Source organism: Lissotriton vulgaris, chromosome 1_2 (assembly GCF_964263255.1).
Source record: "Lissotriton vulgaris chromosome 1_2, aLisVul1.2, whole genome shotgun sequence".
Classification (NCBI taxonomy): domain Eukaryota; kingdom Metazoa; phylum Chordata; class Amphibia; order Caudata; family Salamandridae; genus Lissotriton; species Lissotriton vulgaris.
In genome coordinates, this window is record NC_141686.1 from 131054250 (window position 1) to 131072216 (window position 17967).

The following is a 17967-nucleotide window of genomic DNA, read 5'->3' on the forward strand; positions in this document are numbered from 1 at the left end:
TTAGCTACCTCAAGTTTAACAAATTAACCATAATCACATGCATCAATTCCGCAATAAGTGTAGAAATCTATATAACATCTTGGATTAAACCAAAGCCACATGGAAATAGTAGCTCATAAGAAGGGTTGCAAGATTCTGAAAAACGGTGGTCTGAAATAAAGTTTAAACATACCTTATGATGATTCCTGAAGTCCTTAAATCAACCTTTGTGTTATCTCCTCAGACTGCAACTTTGTTGGCGTCCCGCAGAACATGCCCTGTGGAATTGCAACACAACAGCCATTTAGAATACCAGCTAAACAAAGTACCTAACGTTCATGTAGACACATTAAGCATGACATTACTAAGTGTCACCATTGTTAATACCCATGTCCCAGTTTTGATTTTTGGTAAATGTTTACTTTCTAGAGTAATACACCTGGATATTTATATCATCTTCAACACATTGCTAGACAACAAGGCAAAGCACTCTAACTCTGGGGTTATAGAGTGTATGGTGTCACTTGGAAGGAGCAGAGATAGCATAGATAATCAGAGAGATCTTTATGTGTCACAAAACGGTAGTCATTACAATTTGCACCACTGTAAGGCAGTAGACACTCTCCTAGATGTGACACTAAATTTCTGTTTGCTACCTGGAGCGAACCTCCTTGTACAAATGCATGACAAAGTATCCAGTATGATGGCATTACATGGATCCTGACCTCATGAATGGACACGCTGGCCCATTGCTAAGCACGCACTCACCAAACACACCTAAGAGAGTGGGAAGGTATTATTACATATGTGCACATAACTTATCACAAATATATAAATAGCAATAAATAGCTAGACACTTTCCGTGTGAAACATACAGTTAACAAAACAATCACCAGTACTGACCCTAAAGATGTAAATGAAAAAAACACGAGTTATTAGACGAAAGAACCCAGGGACCCCGACTGATGGAAATACCGCCATCCAGCCTCACTTATTCCCTCCTTATTACATGTGGACGACTGAAGAAAAAATAACGCTCTAAACACTGTAAAAATTAGAATCCCAGGTCAGTAATTTCAGGAGCAGATATAATTACTAGACCCTTGATGAGGCAAATCCACAAGTCAGGGACAATAACGCAAACTCATCAGAAGTGCCCTGAATGGACCTCCAGTACAAACACATCATCAGGTTAACATTTAGCACACATATATATGTACGTACACACACACACACACACACACACAAAAGTGTGAATTGGTAAAGAATTCAAAAAAATCACTAATCTCACATCCAACAATCATCTATACACACTCAAAGTCACATCATACCACATTGCATGCAACACAACCAATATGAAAGAAGAAGTAACCCAGTTGCCGCCAATCTGCACAATTGTGGAATATGAGGCAGGATGAAAGAGGGAAAAAGCGGGATGTAAGTAAAGAAATATTTGCAATGCTAGGAAGGCCAGTAGAACAGTGATATCTGGAAGACTAGTCTGATCAAGAGCATACCAGTCCTGATAATAAGTTCTGCAGGAACTTGCTTCAGTCTTATAAAAGCACTGAATTTTTTTAATGTCTCACATTATAGGCTAGAAAAACAGTTGCTTTTTGCTTGATAACTGCAAGACTGGACTACTGTAACAGCTTTCACGCCGGTTCCTCAAAACAAACCCTGCAGAAACTCCAAGTGGTGCAACACCCTCGCCGCTCCTCTGCATCAGCAGCCTTCAAAGTACGACTCTGCTTGCCAATGCATTGCATAAAAAGGGTCCTTTAAAAATTCTCTTATTCATTTTCAGAGTCTTTAAAGGAGTAGGGCCAAAATATTTAACTTATAGAGTCACCCACTATAGAACTTTACGGCTGCTTAGGTCCTCGCAAGCTAATGTGCTCAAGCCACCCACGTTCAGACTTAAAACTCGAGGTGGTAAATCCTTAGCCTTCCTGGGTACAAGGGCCTGGATCCTACCCCCTAAGGAGTTGATAATCATTGAATCTAAAAGGCAGCTCCAGTCAAGACCTGGCTTTTTAACATCCCTTATGATCTGTGCTATTCACTCTTTCTCTGATGAATTTCTCCTCCAAGGATTGCCCTAGACAGATTAAGTTTACACAGCCATACTCATTGCCGCTTAGCGCCAGGATGCTTCTTTGGGAGTGGCAGCGTGCTCTATAAGTACAATATTCAATTCAATTAAAAAATCCAGGAGGGCAATTTCTTACAGCTTATGTGTGAAGACCATGGAAACAATTGCAATGTAAGACTGCTAGAAAATGCTATTAAAACCATCAGACACACACAGGTCAACCTGAAAATTTGAGCTGGCCCCTCTAAACTAACAACATTTACGAGAGTTTGAGCTATTGGCATTGCAAATGACAATGCCTTTTATTTATGTGTTGTTTTTAAAACAGATAAATAAAAGTTATTGTAATTTACAATGCCAATATCTCAAACTCTTGCAAATGTGAGACCTATTGCATTGCAAATGCGTTCGGTGCCCCTGCTATCAAAGCATTAGGAGAGAGCATGGCTGGCCTGCAACAGCAGGCAGAACAAAGCTATTTGAGAAAATAGTGCTTGGAGGCTGTAATTAAAGCCTACTAAGTAGCAACACAGGTAACAGGGGGTGTCCTCATGGGAGGTTACAAATTGAGACCAGGCGGTACTAAGGAGAGACTACTAAGCATATTGACCAATGAAAAGCCACAGTTTACAGTGGACAATGACACAAGCCAATTAAAAATATGGACGGCAAAGCTTCAAGTCCATACCAGGATACAGCATGCCTCGCAGAGCAGCGCATTCGCTGCCCAGACTGTACCTAAAAACGAATACAGCCTGAGTGTTGCAGAAGATGTGGTAGAAGAGGTGATGAAATACAGCTCTACAGAAATTGAGTGAGCACCGCTGTAACTGTTTTATTTCGTCCCACACAATGGACTCTTCCAGAGTCATGGTCAGCTACACCGTGAGCAGTACAATATAACAAGCATGCATTGTCAAAGCATGTATGCTTGTGCTCAACCAATTGAAATGTGAGCATTGATTCATGCAGAAAGAGCAACGCCTACAGTCATTTCACTGATCAACAGGCAGGCATCCATGCATCCAGCTAGACAGTCAGACACTTATGCCTACAATTCAACAAACGTATGCTTGTATATAGATATTTCCAAAAACAAAAGCTATCTCAAAAAAGGTTATGTGCCTTATTTCATATGGCATTCAATGCATTTCTACAGTGTGCTCAGCAGATTAAAATATTTTGAATATCTCAGAGAGAAGGAAAACAGGGAGGCAGTGAGAAAGAAAGATACCGGAAGAATGAGTGAGGATATGTGTATGGGGAGAGAGCGTGCGTTTGTACATGTGATGAGTGGGAGATAGAGGCTAAGAGAGGGAGGGAGAAAGAGAGACAGAGACATAAAGAGGGAGTATTGTCACAAAAGTGAAGGACCCCTGATCTCCTGCGGGCAGTATCAGGCAATCCTGCATCCTTACATAGTCCTGCTCCTGCCTTCACCGCAGAGCCTCTGCACAGACTCCTTTCCACTATTAACTACTGCCTTGGGTGTATTTTCTGTAATAGTCATAATATATGGGATTATGCACAGTTAGGAGCGTATAACAAAGAGGATTAGCTTCAGGTTGGGGATTGGCTTCAGGTTAAGGGATTACATTTGTGTTAGATTGCAGTAAGCCTGTTAAGGCTTCCGGGGTCCCGCTTCCCTTCAAACCGTGGGAACGCTCCTCTATCTCTGCTTTTTGAATGATAAAGCCTGGGATGGGACTTTGAGCAGCCCTAAGCCTTCCTCTTTCACAAGAAGTGCCCTCATGCTGTCGAAGGCTTCTCTGTGTGTTTTACTTATTATAAGCCGCAAAAAAGTTACTATACTTACAATTTATTATTACTCAATTTAACATTGCAATTGTATACCAACTTTAGTTGGCAAAAACATACATGCCCATTTTTACAGCTTATTTATATCATTCATTCAGTGATAGAACTAGTAGCAGTTGCAATAGTAATACTAGTAATAATAATATTATTATTAATAATAAAAATAATAATAATAATGACAATAAGAGTAAAGTAGTAGTAGCATTAGGCAGTAGTAGAAAAACGATAACAATACCTGTTATTGCTATTGTAATGATAATAATAACAACAACAATAACAAAAACAACAACAGCAACAACAATAATAATAATGATGATGTTATTAGAGACAATTCTGATAACAGGTATGGACAAGGTCCATGTGCTTCACAATAGCATTCATCTCAAACACCTGCAATGGAAGGTGCAATTACATGTAGGCTAATGACACTCAGTCAAATTTAAGTTTAAACTAGCCTTTACTAAGAAGTCATGATGAAGTAATTAGTATGACTGACTTTTTCTTCGTAACTTTATAACTATAGACGTAATTAACCCCTTTGCTGCGGCTGCGATTTCGCGGCAGTGTGGCACTTCCACAAAATGGGCGGGGCCGCGTCGGCCGGTGGCCGACAGCAACACTAGCGCTCCCGTCGGCCAACGGCCGACGGCAGCACGCACAGGGTTAAACTACTATAGTTACACTTTAAGCTAATTATGAAATTCTTCATCTGCCTCATTGGAAACGACTTCCTCACCCGCATCTCACATCTGGAGGTGGGCACGGTTTGACCACAGGTAGGTAACCACTTATGAAAGTCATTAAATTGCGATTTCTTCATTTAGTTAAATCAAAAGGCTTCTCATCAGAAGAGTGAGGAGAGCAGAGATAGCAGTGATACAGCTCAATACTGTCAAAATGAAATATGATAACTCAGATATAGACACCTTAAAAACTGAAAAAGGTGTAAGTACTAGCAAGAGAGTTAAATTATAGTGGGCCGGAATATCACCACCTAACAATTGGTGACAAAAATATCAACTTTACATACTTTGTATTTAAAGTAAAAACTATCAACAATAAAAATATAGGAGACCACACTATCATCAAAAATAGGTAAGTATATTACATTTTAACTGTAGGACATTATATAAAAATATAACAAGCATAACTTAAAAACTAAAAATATATACTTTAAAATAACTGCCCAAAAACATTTTAAAAAACTAAAAATATAATTTAAACATAATAAAAAGTAGTCCTAACAAATGTAAATTACAAACACTAGACTTTATTTTAACAAGATGTATACAATTACTAAATAAAAAAATAACATACAAAAAATAGATAATAAAAATTCACATTAAACTAGCTTTTAAAATTAAAACAAACTATGTATATTAAACCAATTAATTTTTTTAAAAGATAAAAAAATTAGACTTTGATTGTTCAGGTTCACTATCCCCACACCAATATTACCAACAGCAGGGAAAGTGTTAGGCTTTGGAGGGGTCATATTCACTATTCCCACATCAAAGTAAGCTATAGTAGGCAAAATGTTGAACTTAGGAGAAGTTAGATTTACTATTACATCTCCATACAACAGTAGGCAAAGTGTTGGACTATGACGGGGTTAGATTTGGTATTCACAATTCAAACTGCAAAAGTATGGAAAGTGTTGGATTTTAGGGAGGTCAAAACTATTATTCCCACTCCAACATAAACAACAGTAAGTAAAATGTTAAACTTTAGAAAGCTCAGATGTAACCTTCCCTATCCTAAATTAGTAAAAAATAAATTACACTTATATAAAATAAACAAACATAAAATATGTTCCCGAAAACATATCAACAATTTTAACTTTATATAATTTATATAAATTAAGAACACGTAATTAACATAGAGAATGATTCATAAAATTATATGAAAAATGAAACCAGTTAAAAAAATTAAAACAACTAATTACTTTAAAATTCAACATCCACTAGAACAAATTAAATTAATAATAAAACAAATAATAATACCCATTATTTAATGTAAATAATCATCACAAAATTATCACACAAAAAATGATATATATATATAATATGCATTTTTTTTTTAAAAATAATGCAATTACTTGTATAATTAACCATTTAAGCAAAAAAAGTCCACATTTGGTAACATAATCAACTTATTTCCATAATTATCCAATTAACAAATTATAACATTTTAAAAATTATAATCAATTAATAATACATATTTGAAAAGGAAACTTCACACCCTATTCACCTACAAATTTAACAAGCACCCAAAAAAATTAAATAAAACAAAATACACATAAAATATATTTTCAAAAAAAAAAAACTCCAATAAATAACTAAACATACTCAAGATTAAAATAATAAGACTTATAATGAAAATGTAAAAATCTGAACTACATAATTAAAAAACAAGATTATGTACAATATTTAAAAATATATATATAGAAGACTAGAAAAATTATATGATATTCTTACCTTCTATATTTCTTCCCACAATATTTTTGGCATCACAATATTTTGACACAATATTTGTGTCTCACAATATTTTTGAAACAATATTTTTGTGGAATACTTTAGTACATTTAAAGGACGGTGGTAAATGTAAAGCTCTTATATTGACTAGTAATGCAGCACAAAAGTCTTTAAAAGAGAAGGATGAAAAGCAGGAGGTAATTAAATTTTGCTTTTTTTCTGGGTGGGTAATGTTTGCGCATGCTGGTACAACTGGCCCTTATACTACTGCAGAGACAGGAGGTCACAAGCTCGTTGAATGAAGTCCCACAGTTAGAGCTGATGTAAATGCAGGGAGGAAAGAGGCTTTCTGTCAGTCTTTGTCTCTAATAACTTTTCTCAAGAAATTAGTTTGACACAATCATTCCCCTCATTCATTGAAAAGTGGACCAAAAGCCCATTTACTCCTCACACACTTATAACTAACTTGTCCCAGTTACCTGCTTTTCCCATCCTGACACTTCTTACGCATTCTACTTTCACTGCACCTAGCCTGCCCCATTTCTAAAACCTTTCTATCAACCTCTTACCCATTATCCATTCTACAAAAAGGGCCTTATTATGAGTTTGTCTATCCTCCTGTCAGCCCAGCACTACCACGCCGACAGGAGGACCTCCAAGCTCATAGTGAGCCCACCCACTGGATTACGAGTGTAAGCCATGGGGGGTAGGAAGTGCTACAGCAGTGACATGGAAGTGGTCCTTTAGGCTCATAGGATAGCCTTAACAGCAGAATGCCACTGTGACAATGCCTGCAGCACATTCCTGCACGGTGTAGCATGCATACCACACCATGCACCAACGAGGGTGCAATTCCAGGGGGGCAGAACATGTGCCCCTTTGCGTGCATCCCCAGGCCCAGAAGCGGGCCCCCTTACTTCCATGCCCACCACACTTTTCATGGAGGGCTCACCGCCATAAATACTTGAGTGGAAATGAAAGTTGTAATATGCTCAGCGGTGCAACTGCGGCACTGCCAGCAATTTACTGCCGATTTCCAGACTGCTGGCGAAGCGGGATCCTTGATCTCGGCAGAGACTGTGGTCTTGTGGCGGTCTGACCGTCACACTCATAATACAGCGGGCAGACCGCCAGTGTGGCGGTGTCATACCGCCACCACGATTACGGCCGTCCTGTCGACCACCGTTCTCGTAATATGCCCTTAATCTCTATCACTGGTCCTTCTCATCTTTTCTTTGCCACATTTATGTCATGTCATTGTCACATTTGATTTTGTCCATGTAATCATGTAAGAATCGCCACTATTACTGTTTGTTTTCTAGTCTAACACTAATTAGAGCTTTTGATGTCTCTTAAGGACCACATCCTCACCACAGGAAAAAAAAACCAATGAAATTAAATCAATCATTAAAATGATCCTTTTGCCCCTTTTCAATTAACTCCTCTCCTCACATGTTGGTTCCTTGTTGCTGGCCTAGTTCTCTCCTGTTCGCAGGGCTCTCAATCATGGGCTTCTAATTCTGGGCCTGACTTTCTGGTCCCATGGTTTTTGCCCCACAGGGACCATCTCTCAGCTAACAGCCCCTAATCACCCTTTACTTGGCTTTGTCAACAACGTCTTAGCAGCATTAGATGAGGCAGTTGTGTACTTTGTGCATTTCTCGCTTCTCCACGTATTGCGTCCCCATCTTTCCTCGTGCCCTCTCCACATGTCGTCCTCTGCGTGTAAGTGACGTGGGACGGCGGGGCGCCGCGAGCCGAGCTGTCACCACGTTTCATCAGCCACAGCCCGATATCATTAAGGCAAAAATGGAAATACAAATATTTTCCTCTCCACGAACCGCGGCCCAATTTTCTGCCATCACTCTTAATCTGAAATATATTAAAACTGAGGCACGAGGGTGGGCGAAGGAGGGGCCTGGTGGAGACAGCAAGGGATGATAAATACAGGCGGGGTGGGGGAGAAACACAGGGAAAGGAAGCATGAGGAAGAGGAGGGTAAAGGGAGTGGGAGAGGATAGATGGAGAAGGATATGTTGTGAGGAAGGGAGATCCGTAGTAGGAGGAAAGGAAAACAAGAGTGACTTTATTCATTTAGAATACAAGAGTTTTCTTTTAGAAAGGGAGTGAAAAATGGAGGAAAGGAAAAGTAAAAAGGACCTCTATGTGAAGACTCGACTAGGACTTAATGGGGCAGATTTACAAGCCCCTTGCGCCGCCGGTGCATCACGTTACGTGCGCACCGGTGGCGCAGCCTGCTAAGTGATATATACAAGAACAGGTTAAATCACCCTGTGTGACAACCTGTGCTTGTAAATATCGCCCCTGTTCACGCAACACTTTGCGTGTCAGGGGCGTGACATTGGTGTTCACACGCAACACCCATGTGCACTGATGCATTTCCAGATTTACGAGAAATCGTAAATTTGGGAAAGCGTCAGAATGCTACGCCACCTTAAGGATGGCATAGCTAGGTGCAATGAGGAGAAATGTTTTTTTCCTCTTTCAATGCGTGCTGCATTCTACAGCACACATTGGAAGAGGAAATCATCTCAATTGATTGTTTTTGTGCAGGAAGGTGCCCCTTCCTCCACAAAAACAATCTCTCCACGACGCAGGATCCTTGCACCATGGTGCAAGGGTGCATGCACCGGCGTATGGCAGCAGTTGGTGCACCAGCGCAGGGGGAAGCACAGAGATGCAACACATTGTTGTAAATATGTCGCAACCCTGTGTTACGAGACTAACATAGCGCGGCGCAGCAAAAAGATCTGCCCCAATGACTGTGGGACTGTTACCTATACTTTTTGAAAAAAGGGGACCCCTACCTGACATATATGCTTGCTGTGCGCAGGGAATAGTAGAATAGTGTGTAAGAAGGCCAATAGCAAGATTCTTTTTAATCAAGCAACAGCTAAGTGCAAATACGTAGTAACCACAATATGTTACATTCATAAAATTATGAATAAACACATTACTTTAGAAAAGTATATTTATTTTATATCTTTTCTTATGTATAGAAAATTGTTTGCTCAATCATTTTGGATATTATGTTTGAGACACAATCAAAAAATGTATAAATATTTGCATTTAAATGACAATAACAACACATTAAATAATAATTAGAGAAAATAGGTTTATATTTAAATTGATTCTTACAATGATCCTGTATAGTACTCCTCAGTTGTTTTAATGGGGTACGAAGAAGATGTTAACTTGATGTTGGCACATCAAGTTAACGTCTTCTTCGTACCCCATTAAAACAACTGAGGAGTACATTACAGGATCTAAATCTCAAGCAACGGTGAGGGCAATACTGGGTATGCACCGGTGAGATGTTCGCAAAAAGAGTTCAAAGAAGTCCTTATTAATAGGGGCGCTCCTCTTCCTTTTGCCCACCGTTCAGAAAAGACAAATCCAAAAATGTAAAGAATGATGGAAGGAGCGTCAAGTTAAAAAAATAAAGGGCCATATTATCAAGAAAGGGAGATACATTATTGCTGCTTTTATCGACAGGAAACTGACGATAAAGAGGCAATAATGGGCTTGATAATATGCCCTTGTGAATTCCCATAGCAGCCCAGGTTCTGGTGTTAACCTGGGCTGCTATGGGAATTCACAAGGGCATATTATCAAGCCCATTATCGCCGCTTTATCAGTAGTTTCCTGCCGATAAAAGCGGCGATAATGTACCGCCCTTTCTTGATAATATTGCCCAAAATACTTCACGCTTCACGTTAGTACCTCGAACGAAACCTCCCTTTAAAAGGGATCGCAGGAGAACAGACATCCACACGTGGTCCGGTAAGTCAGGCAGCTAGGGATCCTTTAAAAGGGATCGCAGGAGAACAGAAATCCGCACGTGGTCTGGTAAGTCAGGCAGCTATGGATCCCTTTAAAAGGGATCGAAGAGGAACAGACATCTGCACCTGGTCCGGTAAGTCAGGCAGCTAGGGATCCTTTAAAAGGGATCGCAGGAGAACAGACATCCGCACGTGGTCCGGTAAGTCAGGCAGCTATGGATCCCTTTAAAAGGGATCGGAGGAGAAAAGACATCCGCACGTGGTCCGGTAAGTCAGGCAGCTAGGGATCCTTTAAAAGGGATCGCAGGAGAACAGACATCCGCACGTGGTCCGGTAAGTCAGGCAGCTATGGATCCCTTTAAAAGGGATCGGAGGAGAACAGACATCTGCACGTGGTCCGGTAAGTCTGGCAGCTAGGAATCCCTAGCTACCTGAATTACCGGACCACGTGAGGATGTCTGTTCTGGACCCCACAAATCGCACGAGCACTTGTAAGTTAAAATAAAATATCTTCAAAGGAAAGAGAAAACTTTGGAATTCTACCTTCTGGTGCCATCTATTTAAAGCAAGATAGACTTGCCTTCAAATTTAAAACTAACATTTGTAAAAAGCACAATCGCAGGGCACTGAAAAAAAGGCCCTGAACCTTGGGAATAATGATCTTTTTGCACTTTCTTCTGATGTCCTGGTATGTTCCTGTTATTTTGGGAAGTTTCCTGGTGATTGCAGGCCAGTACCCCTCATCATGTGTTGCATAAATAATATGTGGGATGTTGAACAGAGGAGTAACATTCTGGATGCTCTGAGGCAGAGTAGAATGTGGAATCGTGCAACATTTGTAAAGAAATGCATTTACTCATTACCACTACTGTTGTGGATGCGTAACACTACATCAGATAAATATTCTCTATAGTGTAGCTATAGTTTCATAATTAGTGAGAGCCAGTCCATATAAAGGTTTATCATGTGCTGCAGCTGGACTTTTACTCCAAAATGTATGTATGTGGCATGCATGCATAACATGGGGAAGCTTTATTTGTAGGGGAAAATGTAACACTAAGGCCCTAATTATGAGTCTGGTTATCCGAGGACCGCCGGACTTGTAGAGACGCGGCGGAGGCGGCCCAGCCACCACCACACCGGCGGTCTGACCAACCTATTATGAGCTGAACAGTTGGATGGCCCTGGGACCGCCGATGCCGCCAGGGAACCACCATTCCCTGGAGGTGGCGTGGCGGTCAGGAGGCCGCAATATGCTTGGCCGGACCGCTGTGGTCACTCCAAGCGTATTACGAGTTTCCTCTCCTCCAGGGTTTACATGGATTTCTACCCCATGTAAACCCTGGAGGAGATGAAATAAAGGGGGCCCTATGGGGCCCCTGTGCCTCCTATGCCTGTGGATACATACAGTGGGGCATAACATTGGCCCCCCTGTGTGAATGAACAACAGTTCCTGCATGGCATGAACTTTTGAGTCCATGCCGCGCAGGAACCCTTTGAGGCGTTCCCATTGCGGTGGCTTTTTCAAAGGCACTGACTCCTTTGAACGAGGCACCGCCCTGGGACCGCCATGCCACCCGCCAGACAACTTAAAAGTTTTATCTGGTGGGCGGGCGGCGGGGACCTTCGGCGGAGTGGTGGCGCAGAGGTTTGCACAGCCATGCCACTGCTCCGCCAGAAGTCGTAATCAGGCCCTAAATGTGCACTTGAAAAATAAGTGCCATTTTCTTTAGTTTCAAAGCATGAATGTGTGTAGTGAGCTCACATTCATCATGAGGTGTGGGACCCGTGCTGGATTCAGTCTGAGATGTTATCTGCACCTAGGAGACCTGAAGAAGTACACACTGGCAGCTGTGGTACACAAACCCTCGGATGTGCAATAGAACAGAGGAGTCTGTCTAGCCACAGTCGGAACTTTCTCAGTTTAAGACCTTATATGTAAAAGCATTTTCCATGAACAGAAAAAAGGAACAAAGACATTTGTATTAAGCCTCTAATTTCACAATATGAGTGTTTGCCAAAGTGTAGTTGAAAGATTTACTCTTAACATAAGCAGTTTGGAATGAGAAAACGCATGTAGAAGAATAAACGTGTAATTTGCTAAATAAGTGGGGGAAATCTGAAGACTGTGGGTGCATTCTGACACTCTGGCATTTTCTCAGTGGATTTTAGGCTGCAGGCTGCTCTATGAGCAGGATGAACTGTAATGTAATGTAATGTAAAAGGAACTTATAGAGCGCAGCTAACACCTAGCGGTTTCTTGGCGCTAAAGCATACGGAACTGTCATCGCCCACTGTCATGTTAACCAAATTCTAATTATGACCTCATGCAGTGTGGAGCAGCTTACAACATTTTTGTCAGTGCTGATTTTTGATTCCAGCCCGGCCCTTATAGGACCGATTAGGTAGAGTCGCACATACGGTTATTCATAACCCACCTCTGATCAATTTAATTTCAATACTTTCATTTTCAAGTTACCTGCACTTTATAAGCGAGCTACAGTTTGTATAATTTCAATGCTTACCATTATTAATAGCATTCTACAACATTCGGTGTCCAGCACCCTACAGCGCAAGTCGGTGTAAGACTTGCTTTGTAAAAGCTGCGTTGTGATGTACCGCGATCATTTTGATCGCGTGGTAACATCATACATCCGTTTATTATCGTTTTATTTTTCCTTTCCTGCCGCGTCTTGTGGGCGGGGCTATTGTGAGAGGGCCAGTTGGAGGAGGACTGATGGCACTGCACTCAGTGCGCATGACGGTTTGGCTGGCTGTCTAAGGACGGCCAAACGGTCATGCGCTCTGACATCTCCCCAATCTGAGCTGCATTGCTGGGTGGAGAGAATTGCAGGCATAGGCTCCCAGCGCTTCTTTTGTGCATGAGAGAAGCGCTGGCAATGGCTGCCGTGGAGTGGGAGCCTCAGCAGAAAGGAAAAAAGCGATGATCAGCTAGGAGAAGGTAAGTTCTTTTTTCTCTTTATTTTTTCCATCTGTACGTCTCCCCCCCACCTCACCCCCTTCCTCAGCCCCGCCACTCTGCTGTGAGAATAGCCGCTACTGTATGGGAGGCCCTGCTTGCTATTAGAGTTTATTTTCCTGCAGCCCTGTGTGTGTTGGAAGTGTCTTGCAGCCTGACAGTTGTGGGATGATCCTGGCCACTGCCTACTGCTCTGACAACAAAAATCAGCAAAACTTTGAAATTCCTTCTTGGCGTCAGGCTGCTTTAACAGAGCTTGATGCTTATTTAAACCTGCTCGATGCATCTGAGTGCTACAAGCTTCTTGCTCAAAGAACAAACCCAGACAGCAGCCCCATGGATGAAGCAATTCGGTGTTGAGCATTGCAGCTAAAACCATCAAACATGAGCCACTGGATAATGAAACCGATTAGAACATGTATTCAACAATGCCAAGGTGGCTGCAATATTTATCTAATAGCTCCTCCCACTGTTTAAAGGACACTTGCAGGATGTTCCCTCTATTTTCATTGAGACTCTATTAGATTATAAGGATCTGTTTATATATTGATCCATTTCGTTCATACATATGCCCTATTAACGCCTTATTAAAAAGGCATTCTTTAACAAAGACTTGTAATTTCCCAGTGGGTTGGAGGCAAGGGGTATTTTTCTAAGCAGAATGGACTGCAATTACCTATTTTAGCCCCATTCTGATGGTGGTCTCTTGCTGGTTTGGGCATTTTCGCCAGGGCTGATTTTTATTTCCAGTGTATCCCTGCTAGGGAGCTTCACCATGACTGGTAGGGGTCGTGCTTAGGATACATGATGCCACTTCAAAGCATCTGAATGAATAGCTGGATTAAAGGGCAGCACAATGCATGCCTACCTACATGCAAGGCCCTGTTCACGTAACCTGTGTGATCACTTATTTTGACGCACCAGCGGCGCAGTGTGCTTGCCCATATTCTCAAGGCCACTTAAAGCCACCCTGAGTGACTTTTCATGTCTTTGTAAATATGGGCCCCTTTCACGCATTGCTCTGCGTGAAAGGGCGTTTCATGGGTGTTGCTGTGGATGTTCCCATGCAACATCCATGGAACCTGACACATTCCCCCATTTACAAACTGTCGTGAACCTGGGAATGTGTCAGATTCCTACGCCTCTCCAGGGGAGGCGTAGGAGTGGTACAATGAGGAGAAATAATTGTATTTCTTCAAAATTTTGCTTTTTCTATGTGTGCTGCGTTCTGAAGCAAACATAAAAGGAGAAAAACACCATTAATGATTGTTTTTGTGCAGAAGGTATCCCTTCTTGGAAAACAACAATCATTCCTGCAATGCAGGCAGCCTTACAACATGGTGCAAGGGAGTCTGCATTACCGCATGGCTGCTGTTTGTGCGCTGGCGCACTGGAGAAGGACAGGAATGCAGACATATCAAAATTCCCCCATGGTCTATCCTTACTTTCTTATGTGGCTCAGCTCACAGAGACTAGACAGTTAGCCTTCAAATCAGTGCAAGGACAACAAAATATTTTCTTTCATTAAATATTTTTTATTATTTAGTTTTTTTCATTCATTTATCAAAATTATTTAAAACTGTTTTTTTCTTCTTTTTTTGATCTTTTCTTGAATGTGTACATCAATTCATCATTATATTTTTTACAAAAATAAAGAAACCACTAGTACCCTATCTGGCACACACTATCTCACATACACACCACTCATTCATACACATCTACAAACTCCAAAACAATTTCTAGGGTTGAGGTAACACAGTATGTAGTTATGTTATTTCCACGCCAGGTCTACGCGCGTTTCGGTGGGTTCGTACCACCTTCCTCAGGACCAACTCAGAAATGGTTTCATTCTTGCATCATCTTGTGTGTGCAGGGTACCTAAAATTACAAATACATTGTAATATATCTAAGTCTTAGCACTGAGATGAAGGATTTGTTGATTCAATACAATCTTTTTCATTTGTAAAATCACTTGAACATTAAAGTTGAGACATCTAGTTAAGCCAAAAAGTCAGTAGCATCAAACAAATACATGACCCAAATTATTCTGAGGTTTAGAACTACATTATGGGCTATAGGACCAGAACAGACAGTTTCTTTGTTTTTAGAAATTTTTATCATGATCAACCAACCAAAGATTAACCTTATTTTTAATATACATTGTTTAATGTTCCAGGATGAGGTTATTGTTAGAGTTTTATTCTGTGATCTCACCTTGAACTAAATAAACACTGGTCGTTATGTGATCTATTTAGAGGTAAGGGTTGTTCTTTCCTTTTTTTTCCTTTTTCCCCTTTCTCCTTTAGGGATATTACACCGGTATCTGTGTGGGAAATATGTATATATCAGGAATCCTATGTACCACCTAATTAATATTATGTAAGCAGAGAGGATTATTCTTACCACAGAGCTTTTACGCATGCATCCATATGAGACTGCTTGTTGTTTCCGTTTTTCATATGTAGTTTTCACCTTTGTTTAGTTGGATTTCTTGAGGTGAACGTTCTAGATGGAAGGATATTTAGACTAAAGGTACTGATTTCTATTACGCTGGATGCTAGTAACAGTCTAAACCAAGATTCTTACCTTGAGTTCATGGAAATATAGATGCCACTTAAAAGCCAATACTTTTGTCTCTATGAGAGGGGCGCAGGGGCGAGTTAATTCTTACTGTTCTTTTTATGCTTGTTCTGAAACAATATACATAGGTACAAATTGTACTTTTACACTGCATAATGCTTATATACATATTGTGTGTCTTAGAGACATTTTGACTGCTCACCTTAATTGAACTTATACGAGGTCACAAACATGGTGTTCCTCCATTTCATGTAAGTTCCAGCCTGTCCATCTGTTCAGTCTTTCAGTCTTAAAGTTGTCACTGTATATAATTTAAAAAAGCATTTTTGTTTAATTAAATTGTCTCGTCTAGTATTACCACATACAGTGTGTTATGTCAACATATAGTCGTCTGTCTTCTTTTTAATATATATTTCAGAGTTATTAGCAAGTGCCACCTGCCTAGTAACACTCGTTTTCTGCCTATGCTGTCAACTTTATTAGTAAATTTCCACATTATAGGGCTGACCCGATCTCCGCTTCTGGGTAGAACTCTCAGACGTTATCTTACAATCCCATTTTACGGTATACATGTCGCTAGCGCGCTGAGGCTTGCAGGGATGAGTAATTGACCTCTACAGTCATTTCTATTACTCGTGATGTTGTGGCGTGTAGCGGAATACAATTACCGAATGGGTGTCTTACTTGGATCACCCCCAGGTTGCCGCATGTGTATCTTACTTGGATCGCCCCCCAGTTAGTAGTTCCAAGCTGATAGAAGGCGCCACTCTATTTGGTTGATACGCGGGAATATTTAAATACGCAGGCTGCTTAGTGCTATTGCAGCCGATGATCTATCTAGTTTAGGGGAGTTCTCACGCATACATCGTACCTGTTCGTGCCTGTGTTCGCCTCGACAAGCAGCCTCCTGTCCGATCTCCCGCTCCAGACCCGATGTGTTTTACGAGGGTTTCAGGGCAGGTTTAAATAGGTTTTAATGCTTTCCACCTGAATCAATTACTGTTTCTAGGATACCGGATACGATTGTATCTCGTTCCGGTTTGACTCTGCGCGCCATCTTTAAATTGGGTAATTGCAAGATCTAAAAACACCGGAAATAGTTGTGATTCATGTTCCGCATCGGCTGGGGGCGCCATGTTGGAACGGGATAGTGTCAGTATCGCGCTAAATACCATATCATTCTTATAAGCTTTTTGTGTCCCGTTTGTGACGCAAATAGAATATAATATTGCTTAACTGCCTTAAAGTGGGCTCAAACTGTATAATATGCAATTATGGCATATTACTCACAGAAAATAGATTATATTTCGCAGCACCATGAGTAAAAGTAAGATATTGTATCAAATAAGATGTTCATAGTCTCTGTAATACCTTACATACTCCAACTACCTTTCTAGGATTTTTATAATATTCTGTGAGATTCCTATAGTCCATGGATAAGCTCTATTGGAAATCCCTTCCTGCTGAGCCAGTATAGTGTGAATGCAGATGGGGTTTGTCTATTTATTTAGGTTTAGTGACAAACCAAGCTATATTTTCATTTAATCCTCTGCGGACGCTATCCAGGTTAAAAATCCAGTAACTCTCACGTTTTTTACGGGTGTGTTCCATGGATTGGCCAGGTCTGAATTGTACTTTTTCCAGGATGCACCATCGAAGCTCGGTTTCTTTGTGATTCAGATCTATACAGTGTTGCACATTTTTGTGCGTCTTCGGCAAGCCATATAGTGCTGGGATTACTGGACAAGTTTTGTTTAGAAAAATGAGTTCGTCTTCGCATATGAACCCTTCTTCGAATGCAGTGTTTGTAATTTCCCTTATGGTTACACTGGATGCAGCCATCACAACGGAATCGGTGACATACAACAATTTTCAAGTAAATCTAAGATCACTGACAAATTGCAGGAGTAGCAATATAATATATATCATCCTGTGTCCCTGTGATCTTGCCTATATCGGAGAATCTGGCAGGGAATTCCGCACCAGATTCAGCGAGCATAAATCAGCTGTAAAAATGAAGAAAATAACAGCACCAATAGTGCAACACTGTATAGATCTGAATCACAAAGAAACCGAGCTTCGATGGTGCATCCTGGAAAAAGTACAATTCAGACCTGGCCAATCCATGGAACACACCCGTAAAAAACGTGAGAGTTACTGGATTTTTAACCTGGATAGCGTCCGCAGAGGATTAAATGAAAATATAGCTTGGTTTGTCACTAAACCTAAATAAATAGA

At 40.8% G+C, this 17967-nt stretch overlaps 1 protein-coding gene and 1 long non-coding RNA gene across 3 annotated transcripts in view; both read right to left on the reverse strand.

Annotated features, from left to right (window-relative positions):
- CHRM2 (cholinergic receptor muscarinic 2) overlaps positions 1 to 17967 on the reverse strand; it is a 542609-nt gene that overhangs the window by 339026 nt on the left and 185616 nt on the right. For both annotated transcript variants that reach the window (XM_086952978.1, XM_086952976.1), the window contains exon 2: positions 173 to 257. The gene's annotated coding sequence lies outside the window, so the exon portion shown is untranslated. The remainder of the gene's footprint in view (positions 1 to 172; positions 258 to 17967) is intronic.
- On the reverse strand, positions 15573 to 16008 carry LOC147734686 (uncharacterized). Its single transcript, XR_015307602.1, has 3 exons — positions 15932 to 16008; positions 15736 to 15839; positions 15573 to 15654 (listed from the first exon to the last, which is right to left on the reverse strand). It is a non-coding gene; the product is annotated as an uncharacterized LOC147734686 (long non-coding RNA).